Source organism: Macaca nemestrina, chromosome 13 (assembly GCF_043159975.1).
Source record: "Macaca nemestrina isolate mMacNem1 chromosome 13, mMacNem.hap1, whole genome shotgun sequence".
Lineage (NCBI taxonomy): Eukaryota > Metazoa > Chordata > Mammalia > Primates > Cercopithecidae > Macaca > Macaca nemestrina.
In genome coordinates this window covers 116,851,749-116,864,663 of record NC_092137.1, presented here as the reverse complement: position 1 = coordinate 116,864,663, position 12,915 = coordinate 116,851,749, and the positions used below count along the sequence as shown (strand labels likewise).

The 12,915-nt window shown below is 38.0% G+C and overlaps 1 long non-coding RNA gene across 3 annotated transcripts; it reads right to left on the bottom strand.

Annotated features, from left to right (window-relative positions):
* Positions 1 to 1,867: 1,867 nt before the first annotated feature.
* On the bottom strand, positions 1,868 to 11,906 carry LOC105490121 (uncharacterized). Of its 3 annotated transcripts, none has more exons than XR_011612096.1 (4): positions 11,567 to 11,906; positions 10,430 to 10,570; positions 6,410 to 6,567; positions 1,868 to 2,686 (listed from the first exon to the last, which is right to left on the bottom strand). It is a non-coding gene; the product is annotated as an uncharacterized lncRNA (long non-coding RNA). The 3 variants fall into 3 exon arrangements; XR_011612095.1 differs by lacking the exon at positions 1,868 to 2,686 and adding an exon at positions 3,429 to 4,161; XR_011612094.1 differs by lacking the exon at positions 1,868 to 2,686 and having other exon boundaries at positions 6,114 to 6,567.
* Between the last annotated feature and the right edge of the window lie 1,009 nt (positions 11,907 to 12,915).

Genomic DNA, 12,915 nt, shown 5'->3' with positions numbered 1-12,915 from the left:
AGCCTCCCTAGCATCTGGGACTACAAGCATGGCCACCACATCCAGCTAATTTTTGAATTTTTTGAGAAACAGGGTTTCACTATGTTGCTGAGGTTGGTCTCAAACTCATGGGCTCAAGTTATCTGCCTGCCTCAGCCTTCCAAAGTGCTGGGATTACAGGCCATGAGCCACAGCGCCTGGCCATTTGTTTTAATTATAGAAAATGCATCATGAATTTATACTGAAATTCGAGGTTATAGGATTTTTCTTTAACCTCTTTCAATCTCATCTTCTAGATCTCCTTTCTCCCCTTCCCAATAAGACCACCAACATCATGGGTTTGCCACAATACGTACACCACAGGCTCAGAATATCATCAGCACTATCACCAACCACCAACAGTGTGATGACTGAAAACAGTTTGAGGCTTGTTTAGGAGATGAGTTTGTTTAGTTTTTGTTTTTTCTTTTGTTTCTTAGAGTGGTTATGCCACCAACTAAGTATTTCATGTTGGTTTGGATTTTTTAGGGATTGCTTTTTATAAATTTAACTTTGTTTTATTATTATGTAAAATATTACCTTGTTCTAAAGCTAAACCTACAAAGCAAAATCTAGTCAGAGTATTCAAGCTTCCCTCCTTTCTCCACCAGTGTCCACCTTATCTTTGTAAGTAACAATCTTTATTAGTTCTTTGTTTATCCTTCCATTTAAAATATATATGAACCAATGTGTTCGTATATTTGTGTTCACCTTTTGATGACCTTCTTTTGATGACCTACTTTTCCCCACCGTGCTTTGTTTATGGAATAATATACCCTAGAGGCCACTCCATTGCTCACTTTATAGAAAGATATTTTGCATTTGTTTTCTAAAACAATTTTTAGGTAAAATTTACATACCATGAAATTCACTCATCTGAAAGGTCCAGCTGGACAAGCAATAGTATGTTTTTAGAGTCATTCAACCATTGTCACAATCCAGGAAGGCCCCTCCTGCCTCTTTGCAGCCAACCCTCTGGTCTCCGTGGGCTGCTCTCTCTGCACACGGCTATGAACAGTTGTGCAGTATCCCTCTGGGTGGATGCACCATAGTTTTTTCAGCCAGCTTGTTGATGCGCATGTGGCTGTTTCTAGTCTTTTTCTAATTAAATAATCCTTCAATGAATAGCCTGGCACACAAATCTTGCTTACATTTTTTGCCATCATATCTTTGGAACAGATTCCTAGAAGAGTTTCTGAGTCAAATTGTAAATGAATACGTAATTCTTCTAAATAGTGCCAAGTCCCCCTCTGAAGCATTTTATTCCCAGCAAAAAAATGTTTGAGTGTCTGTTTCACCACAGCCTCACCAACAGCATATGTTGTTAAACTTAGAAATTGTATCTCAATATAGTTTCCATTTGCATTTATCTTACTGTCAAGGAAGTTGAGCATTTTTTCATGAGCCTAACATGATGTTGGTGGTGTTATTGGGAACAGGGACCCTCAGGATGGGAGAAAGGAGATAGAGACAATGAGACTGAAAGAAGTTAAAGAAAAATTCTATCGTCCTGAATTTCAGTATAAATTCATGATGCTTTTTTTAAAAAAATCATTAAAATGCATCTCCACTGGAGGAGGCAGGGAAGCTTGAATAATCTGACTAGATTTTACTTTTTCTGTGAGATGTCAGTTCCTATCTCCTGCCCATTTCTCTAGTCTTTTTCTTGATTATTTTTAGAAACTCTTTATACATTAGGAATAGTTTTCAGGCAGGAGAATAGATCTGCAGGCAGGGCACCTAAGTCCAATTCGTGCTAACTTCTTAAAGCTGAATCAAGGGAAAACACCAAGGTCTGGGGGCAGGGAATCTGAGGCCAATTCCTGCTAACTCCCTAAAAGAGGAAACACCTGGGGCTGGGGGCAGGGACCCTAAGGCCAATTAACTCCAACATCCAAAAGCTAAACCAAAAGGAAAAACCCCATCTCTCCACACCAAAGTAGCAAAAGATCAAAGGCTACTCTCCCTACAACCCTCCCCTTTCTACACGTCTCAGATGAAAAGGGAGAGTGCCGTGGGATGGCTGTGAGCCAAGCAGGGGCCATCCCTTCATCTGCTTAGGGCACCAATTCACCTCAGCCTTTAATTAGCCACGGACCAAATCCTTCATCTAGATAAGGGGTAGCATATAGGGACTGTATTAGTTTGTTCTCACTCTGCTTTAAAGAACTGCCCGAGACTGGGTAATTCATAAAGAAAAGAGATTTAATTGACTCACAGTTCCGCATGGCTGGGGAGGCCTCAGGAAACTTACAATCATGGCAGAAGCAGAAGCAATCACATCCTTCTTCACATGATGGCAGGAAGGAGAAGAATGAATGCTGAGCAAAGGGGGAAGCTCCTTATAAAACCACCAAAACTTGTGAAAATTCACTCGCTATCATGAGAACATCAGTACTGCCCCCGTGATTCAGTTACCTCCCAGTGGGTCCCTCCCACGACACATGGGGATTATGGGAGTGACAATTCAAGATGATATTTGGGTGGGGATGCAGCCAAACCGTATCGTTCCACTCTCAGTCCCTCCCAAATCTCATGTCCTCACATTTTAAAACACTATCATGCCTTCCCAACAGTTTCCCAAGGTCTTAACTCGTTTCAGTACTAACCCAAAAGTCCAAGTCCAAAGACTCACCTGAGACAAGGCAAGTCCCTTCTGCGTACAATCCTGTAAAATCAAAAGCAAGTTAGTTACTTCCTAGATACAATGGGGGTGCAGGCATTGGGAAAATACATCCCTTTCAAATGGGAGAAATTGGCCAAAACAAAGGGGCTAGAGGCCCCATGCAAGTCCAGAATCCAGTAGGGCAGTCATTAAACCTTAAAGTTCCATAATGATCTCCTTTGACTCCATGTCTCACATCCATGGAGCGCTGATGCAAGAGGTGAGCTTCCATGGCCTTAGGCAGCTCCACTCCTGGGGCTTCACAGGATACAGGTCCCCTCCTAACTGCGTTCACTGGCTGGTGTTGAGTGTCTGCAACTTTTCCAGGCACATGGTGCAAGCTGTTGGTGGATTTACCATTCTGGGGTCTGGAGGACAGCGGCCCTCTTCTCACAGCTCCACTAAGCAGTGCCCCAGTGGGGACTCTGTGTGGGGGCTTCCACCTCACATTTCCCTTCTGCACTGCCCTAGCAGAGGTTTAAGGGCTCTGCCCCTGCAGGAAACTTTTGCCTAGATATCCAGGCATGTCCATATATCCTCTGAAATCTAGGTGGAGGTTCCTAAACCTCAGTTCTTGACTTCTGTGCACCTGCAGGCTCAACACCACATGTAAGCCAGCAAGGCTTGGAGCTTACACCCTCTGAAACAAGGAGGTTTCATAGGTTGAACCTATGAAACCATAGGTTTGAACCTATGGTTTCATAGGTTTGAACCATAGGTTGGCCCTTTTTAGTCACATCTGGAGCTGAAAAAGCTGGGACACAGGGCACCATGTCCTGAGGCTGCATAGAGCAGGGGGCTCTGGACCCAGCCCACAAAATCATTTCTTGCTCCTAAGCCACTGGACCTGTGATGGGAAGGGCTGTCATGAAAGTCTCTGACATTCCCTGGAGACATTGTCCCCATTGTCTTGGTGATTAACATTCAGCTCTTCATTATTTATGCAAATTTTTGAAGCTGGCTTGAATTTCTCCCCAGAAAAAGGGTTGTTCTTTTCTACCACATCATCAGGCTGCAAATTTTCCAAAAACATTTATACCCCACTTCTTCTTGAATGCTTTGCTGCTTAGAAATTTCTTCTGACAGATACCTTAAATCATCTCTCTCAAGGTCAAAGTTCCACAGATCTCTTAAGCAGGGGCAAAAAGCTGCCAGTCTTTGCTAAAGCAGAGCAAGAGTTACCTTTGCTCCAGTTCCCAACAAGTTCCTCATCTCCATCTGAGACCATGTCAGCCTGGACTTCATTGTACATATCACTGTCAGCATTTTGGTCAAAGCCATTCGACAAGTGTCTAGGAATTTCCAAACTTTCCCACATCTTCCTGTCTTCTAAGCCATCCAAGTCTCTAGGAAGTTCCAAACTGTCCCAGGTTTTCCTGTCTTCTTCGGAGCCCTCCAAACTGTTCCAACCTTTGCCTGCTACCCAGTTCCAAAGTGGCTTTTACATTTTCAGGTATCTTGATAGCAGCGCCCACTCTCTGTGGTACCAATTTACTGTATTAGTTCATTCTCACACTGCTATAAAGAAATACCCCAGACGGGGTAATTTACAAAGAAAAGAGATTTAATTGACCCACAGTTCTGCATGGCTGGGGAGGCCTTAGAAAATTTAAATTATGGCAGAAGGGGAAGCAAACACATCCTTCTTCGCGTGATGGCAGCAAGGACAAGTGCTGAGAAAAGACGGAAAAGCCCCTTATAAAACCATCAGATCTCATGAGAACTCACTATCACAAGAAAAACAGCATGGGGGTAACTACTCCCATGATTCAGTTACCTCCCACTGGGTTTTGTGGGGACTACAAGTCAAGATGAGATTTGGGTGGAGACACAGCCAAACCATAGCAGGGACCTCAAAAGGAGTACTTAAAACCCAGGAAACTTTGTAACCAGGCCCTTGAGCTGCTCGCTGGGGCCTACTCCCACACTTGCTTTAATAAATCCTTGCTTTTGCTGCTTCATTCCTGTGTTTCATTCCTTTGTTACTTTGTGTGTTCTGTCCAATTCTTTGTTCAAAATGCCAAGGACCTGGACACCTCACACTCAAGGCCTTCCTTCCAGTAACAGTTTTATTGTGTGTTATACATTGCAAGTAGTTACCCTAGTCTGTTATTTATCCATTTTATTTTCTAAAATTCTTTTTGTATGCTAAATAAAGCAAATTTTGTTTTTATGTAGTCAATAATCTTTTCCCTTATTTCATCTGGATTTTAAGTCAGTAGAAGCTTCCTCAATTCTGCTTAGAGAGGAATTGGCTCATATTTGCTTCTAGTATTGGTATAGTTTCTTTCTTTCTTTTTTAACATTCGTTTTATGATTTGTTTTTATTGATTGTGATGCACAGCTTGGGGAACAAATTTGATTTCATGTTTTCCATATGACATTCTTAATAGCCTATAACATGTATTAGAAAGCCCATTTTAGTCCCACTGATTTAAGATGACATCTTTATCCTATACTACATTTGATTATGTAATTGGGGCTGTTTATGAACCTTCTATTTTGTTCCATTGGTTAGTCAATCATGCACAACTGTCACCATATTTTAATGATAGGGACTTCATATCTTAAACCACTGTTTTATTTGATTAATCACCTTTAAATATTTATTCACTCCCTATTAAGAAAAAGAAGGCTTTGGCTAATTTATCCCTCATATCTTATTCCTCTTCCCAACTATTCACAATTATATATTTTTATTATTTTATTGGTTATGTTTTAAATTAAAGGTTAATTCTTAAAATAATGTTTTGATATCAACTTTATGGAGGTATAATTTACATACAATAAAATGTAACCATTTAAAATGTACATTTTGATGAGTTTTGACAACATATACCTATGTAACTACCAAGACTATAGAAATAAACAACATTTAGACGTTGTTTTCAGTTGCATCCAATTTAGTCAGCCTGTGCTAACTCCTCATGGAATGAGATGCATGCATTAGCCCCACACCCTACCCTTTGCCACTTCTTTTCCTTTTCCACCTCTCAAATTCTATCTTTATGATTTCACACGTGATAACTTTTGAATTTTGTTCTGTTACTATATTTAAAGTTATTTAAAGATATTTATATTAAAGTTTCAAGTAGATACATAGTGTTTACATTATTCTAATTCTACATATTATTCTCTGCCTAGTCAAGGGGTTGCTAGAGTTCCCTTTCCCTCTACCACCAAACATTATGACCTCTATACCACTGAGAGGAAAGTATATCTGCTATCTGGATCAAATGAATGATCTTTTCCTTTATTTTAATTGCTCAAATCTTGGTTGACATTTTAACCATGTTTTTTCTAAGTAGCATGTTTTTCCTAGAATCCTGAAGTAGTTTTAAAAAAGATATCTTCATCTTATCTTCAAAATCATCCAATTTTTCACTGATACTCCCTATTGAATGCAACCCACTTTTCTTAGCAACATCCCTTGTAGACAACTGCCACTTCCTGTTCCAGCCTGGATTGGTTGCTATCTAGGACTGCTGGCCAGAGATCATTCTGGAAATTCCCTTCACTGATAACTGTTCCTCCCCCTATCTGGGTTAGATTTCAAATGCTTTCTGAATTTCACTTCCTTCCGTTTTTTGTTTTCCTTCCTTATTTTCTTGAAGCACGTCCTTGAGTAACTTCCTTAGAAAAGGTACATAGGAGGAAAACTTTAAGTCTTGTCTTTCTGAAAATGTCTATATTCATTCCATCTCATATAATTAATTGATAGTTTACCTGGGAATAAAGTTATATATTAACATAAGCTTCCCATAGAATTGTGAAAATATTGTTCCATTGTCTTCTATCACTTGATTGCTGCTGAGGTGAGGATTCCTACCAGAATGACTTATTACTTGGTACTTGGAAGTTTTGCCCTCTGGAAGCATCTAGCACTAAAAAAAAAAAAAAAAAATCTTTAGTGTTCTGAATGCTTTCATTACATTTTGGATTCATTTATTGGATTTTTTCAATTATCCTAGTTGACATTTAGTAGTCTCTTTTAACATGAAGTCTTCTGATCTATCCCTACTTTCACTAACTCTGACATTGCAGGATCTCCTATTAGTTGGATGTTCTATCTGGTAAATTGACTCTTTTTCTCTCTCTCTCTCTTTTTTTTTTTTGACTAAAGTTTACGACACTGTCTTTCTGCTTATTTACTGATAAATCTTGACTTTGACTTTCAGCCTGTCTACTGATTTATGTTTTCATTTGGCAATCATAATTTTATGTTTTTGAGCTCCAGAAAAGGCATGAGGTAATGATATAATTACATGTTCCAGACCACCAAAAACAATTAGAAATGCTGTAAACTCTGCTTCCCCCACCCTGGCAAAAAAAATTTATTTGAAAGCATTGGAGAGTCACTCATGAAGACTGGACTCAAGGGGATACTAGAGAGAAGGAAGGGCATAGGAGTGAGCCCTGCATTCCATGGTGCATCTACCTTTGAGAGGTTTGCTAATTTGAAAGTGGTATGGGCAAAAGAGCAGGAAATAGCAGCCAATAAGCCTGGGAACTTGAGTTCAGCTTTCAGTAGCCTTGCAGTAAATGAGGAAACAAAACGTAGATGTCAGAGCTCCCAAGGAGGCCAAGATTGGAAGTCTAAGATCCCAGAGAAAGAGAAGCCAAATTGAGATGAACCAACATTTTTTTTCCCCACTTTTTCCACCATAGACACTATGAATTCAAGAAGCTAAGAACCTGGAAAATAATGAAGAGTTTTGGTAGTCATATAAGTCTGGGGAGGCAAAACTTTTAATGAAGAGCCCACTTAGAAGGTGGAGCTCTGGTAAACACCCTAGGTTTCCTATTAGTATCATGAAAAGGGTGCAACCTAGGATTAAAGGGCAAGGCAGAAAAAGGCCAGCTCCCCTTCAGAATTAAAACATAATTTTGAATCAACTCAGTCTCAGACTGGATAAGGTGTTCCACCTCTATTTTAACTGCCTGCCAGGGGCCAAAATCGATTCTCTGTGGAGGAAGATAATGTTAGTGAATCTCAAATTTTGTCTATAATTTTTCATATACAATATCCAGCCTGCAATAAAAAATTATCAGACATCCCAAGGAATGGCAAAAATTAACAAGTAAGAAAATACTATACAAAGAAACCTGCAGGTGATACAGATACTGGAGTTATATTGGAATACTTCATTATTATGTTAGAAAAAATAAGTGAAAAGATTGAAAATTTATGCAGAGAAATGTAATCAATGAGATAGAATCAAATGGAAATTTGATAACAGAAACTACTGTTAAAAGTTTCGGGCCAGGCACAGTGGCTCACGCCTGTAATCCCAGCACTTTGGGAGGCCGAGATGGGCAGATCACAAGGTCAGGAGTTCGAGTGAAACCCCGTAAAGATACAAAAAATTAGCCAGGTGCGGTGGTGTGCACCTGTAATCCCAGTCACTCGGGAGGCTGAGGCAGAGAATTCCTTGAACCCGAGAGGTTGAGGTTGCAGTGAACCGAGATTGCGCCATTGCACTCCAGCCTGTGCAACAGGGCGAGACTCCATCTCAAAAACAAACAAAACAAAACCAAAAAAGTTTTGTGAATGTGAAAAAGACAACCCACAGAATGGAAGAAAATATTTGCAAATCACATATCTGTAAAGGGATTAATATCCAGAATATACAAAGAACTTTTATAACTCAACTACAAGGAACAAACAAAAAAATTGTTTAAAAAACAGGCAAAGAAGTTGAATAGGTATTTCTTCAAAAATGATACACAAATGGCCAAGAAGCATGTGAAAAGGTGTTCAACACCACTAATCTTTACAGAAATGCAAATCCAAACCACAATAAAATACCACTTCTCACCCATTAGTATGGCTATTCTTAAAACAAACAAAGCAAAGAGTAACAAATTTGGGCAAGGATTTGGAGAAATTGGAATTCTTGTGCCCTGTTGGTGGAAATGTAAAATAGTTCAGCCACTAAAGAAAACAGCTTGGCAGTTTCTTAAAAACTTAAGCACATAATTAGCATATGATCCAGCAATGCCACTTCTGGGTACATACCCAAAAGAACCAAAAGCAAGGTCTCAAAGAAATATTTATACACCCACGTTCATAGCAGCATTATTCACAGTAACCAAAAGGCAGAAGCAACCTAGGTGTCCATCAACAGACGAATGTATCAACAAAATGTGATCTATCCAACAATGGAATATCATTCAGCCTCAAAAAGGAATGAAATTCTGGCACCTGTCAAAACATGGATGAACCTCAAGGACACTATGCTAAGTAAAATAAGCCAGTTACAAAATGACAATTAATATATGATTTCACGTATATCTGGTGTAGTCAAATTCATAGAGGCAGAAAGTAGAATGGTGGTTGCCAGGCGCTAGGGGAGGAGAAAATGGAGAGTTGTTTAATGGTTATGGTTTCAGTTCTGCAAGATGAATGGTTATAGTTTCAGTTCCTGGAGGGCTGCACAACAATGTGAACGTACTTAACATTATTGAACACTTACAAATAGTTAAGATGATACATTTTGTTACATGTTTTAAAAGGAAAATAAATTAAAAATTTAAAACTCAACTCCACAGATGGGCTTAACAGCAGGTTATGTACAGCAAGATAGAGGAGTAGTGAGCTGAAAGCAAGGTCAATAGAAAATATACAGAACGAATCACAGGGAGAAATAAAGAGTGGAAAACACAGAAAAGAGAATAAGAGACATACGAGACACAGTCCAAAAATCTAACATTGGTGGATACTGAGGTCTCAAAAGAAGAGGAAAATGAAAATGAGGCAAAAGCTATATTCGAAGAGGCTTTAGACAATGATTTTTCTAAACTGATAAAAGACATTGAGTGATAAATTCAGGAAGTTCTATAATCCTTAAGTCAGAGAATAAACAAAGAAACACACACATGAAAACATCATTAAAAATTTGCTGAAAATCACTGATCCTTTTGCTGTGTACATAGCTTTGCTTTCCCAGAATATCACAGAGTTGGAATCACACAAGACGCAGTCTTTTCAGACTGGCTTCTTCAGCAATTTCAGGTTCCTCTATGGCTTTTTGTGGCTTGATAGCTCATTTTCATATTGGGGAATAATAGTCCGTTGTGTGGATGGGTCACATTTTCTCTATCTGTTCATCTCTTGAAGAACATTTGGGTTATTTTCAATTTTTGGCAATTATGGATAAAGCAGCTATAAATATTTGTGTGTAGATTTTTGTGTAGACATCAGTTTTCAACTCATTTAAGCAAATACCAAGAAATATGATTGCTGGATTGTATAGTATGTTTAATTTGTAAAAACAAAAACAAACAAACAAAAACCACTACCAAACTATTTTCCAAAGTGGCTGCGCTATTTCGCATTCCCACCAACAGTCAATGAGAGTTCCTCTTGCTCCCCATCCTCACCAGCTCTGGTATTCCTGGAGTTTTGGATTTTAGCCATTCTAACAGGTGTGAGGTTGTTTTTCATTGTTGTTAATGGTATTCTGTTTCTGAGTTCCACATATTTATGTTTTGTATATAAAAATATGATTGATAATTGTGTGTCTATCTTGTATCCTACAACATTTCTGAATTCACTACTCCCAGGAAATTTTAGTGTAGGTTCACTGGGGTTTCTATGTAGTCAGCTCTGTTATCTGCATATAGGAACAGTTTTATTTCTTCCTTTTAAAACTTCAAGCCTTTTATTTCTTTTTATAGCCTAACTGCAGTGATTAGAGTTTTAGTACAATGCTGAACAAGAGTAGTGAGAGTGGATATCCTTACCTTGCCCTTAATTGTAAGGGAAAATATTCAGCCTTTCGCCATTAAGTACAATGTAGTTTGTAGATATTTGTAGACATTCTTCATCAAGTTGAATTAGTTTCTCTCTATCTTATTGAGAATTTTAGTCACAAATGGGTATTGCTAAAGCAGTAGTTAGTGAAAAAAATACGTAATATTAAAGCTTCTATTAGAAAAGATAAAGTTTCTTCCACCCTATTGAACTAGAAATATTAGAGCAAATTAAACCCAAAGCAAGCAAAAGGAAATAAATAATAAGGGTAGGAGCAGAAATCAGTGAAATGAAAAACAGAAAGAATAGAAAAGAATAAATACAGCAAAAGGCCGGTTTATTGAAAAAAATTAATATAATGTATAGACTTCTAACAATACTGACCAAGAAAAAAAAAAAGAAGCCACAGTGATCAATATTAAGAAATAGGAGATATCACTAGAAATCTCACAGATATTAGAAGCATAATCAAGGAATTTTATAACCAAATATATGACCACACATTTGAAAACCTACTCAAATTTGGCTTTTTGAATTCAAAATTCAAAAAACCGATGTTTTGAAAGACAAAAGCTACCAACATTTAGGAAGAAATATGACAACCTGAATGGTCCTATATCTACTAAAGAAATTGAACTTGTTGTTGAAAAATCTTTCCACAAACCATAACAAAGACTAAGAAAAAAACTATACAAAACTATACACTCAAAACATTACAAATAGGTCAAGATCGAATTCTAATAATAAACAAACATAAAAACAATTCTAAACAATTTACAATTCTAAACAATTCTAAAAATAAACAAACATAAAAACTGTAAATCGCCGCCATGAAGACAAAAGGGAAATAGGAATGAGAAACAGAGGATACAAGCAAAAAATAAGTAATAAAATGGCCGACAATAGCTCTAATATAAATGACTACCTTAAATATAAATCATCTAGTTTTACTATTAAAATATAGGGACTGGGGCCAGGTACTGGGCTGACATCTGTAATCCCAGCACTTTGAGAGGCCAAGATGGGAAAATCACCTGAGGTCAAGAGTTCGAGACCAGCCTGGCCAACGTAGTGAAACCCAGTCTCTACTAAAATTACAAAAACTTGCTGGTAATGCTGGTGGGCACCTGTAATCTCAGCTACTCAGGAGGCTGAGGCAGGAGAATCGCTTGAACCTAGGAGGTGGAAGTTGCAGTGAGCCAAGATCGCGCCACTGCACTCCAGCCTGGGTGAGTAACAGAGCTGGGGATTCATTTGTGATGTATACAATGGGGATTGGTAGATTGTCTAAAAAACCATGACTCCACTGCAGTTCACCCTTGAACAACATGAGTTTGAACTGTGTGGGTCCATTTATAAGTGGGTTTTTTCAATACAAGTTACGACAAATGTGCTTTCCTCTCCTGCTTTCCCTTCTGCCTCTTCTACCTCCTCCACATCTGCCACCCCTGAGACAGCAAAACGAATTCCTCTTGTTCTTCCTCCCCAGCCTACTCAACATGAAGACAATAAAGACGAAAACCTTTATGGTGATCCACTTAATAAATGGTGAACATGTTTTCTCTTCTGATTTATTAATAATATTTTCTTTTCTCTAGCTTACTTTACTATAAGAATATAGCAGATAATACATATACAAAATATGTGTTAATTGACTGTTTGGGTTATGGATAAGGCCTCGGTCAACAGTAGGCTATTAGTAAAGTTTTGAGGGAGCCAAGAGTCAATTGCAGATTTTCAACTGTGAGAGTTAGGTTGGCCCCAACCCTCACATTGTTTAAAGGTCAACTGTATATGTGTTTTTTAAAAACTCGCTTCAAATGCAATGAAAATTGTAGGTGGAAAGTGAAAGGTAGACAAAGATATACATGCAAACATTAACCAAAATAAAGAAAGACTAGTTATGTTAGTATAGATAAAATAGACTTTAGATCAAGGAAAGTTACTAAGGACAAGGATTAGGCACATTACGTAATGATAAATGGATCAATCTGCCTAGAAGACAAAATGATCCTAAATGTGTATGCATGAAAAAACCACAGCCTCAAAATACTTCAAGCAAAAATTGGTACAGCTGAGAACAATAGAGAAATAGACAAAGCCACAATTATAGTTGGGGATTTCAATACCACCCCCCTCAGAAACTGCTATAACTAATACACAGAAAATCAAGTATATAGAATAACTAAACAACAGTATCAATCAACAAGATCCAATCAATCTGTAGACAATACTCCAGCCAATAACAGCTGCATACACAATCTTATCAAAAGCTGTGGAACACTCACCAAAACAGATCATATACTGAGTTGTAAAATTCACTTCAATAATTCACTTCAACTCTATGATTTAAAAGAATTGAAATCATAGAGAGCATGTTTCTTCACCATGGTAAAAACAAACTAGAATCAATAACAGAAGATAACAGAAAAATCTCCAAACATTTGGGAATTAAACAACATGCTTCTAAATAATC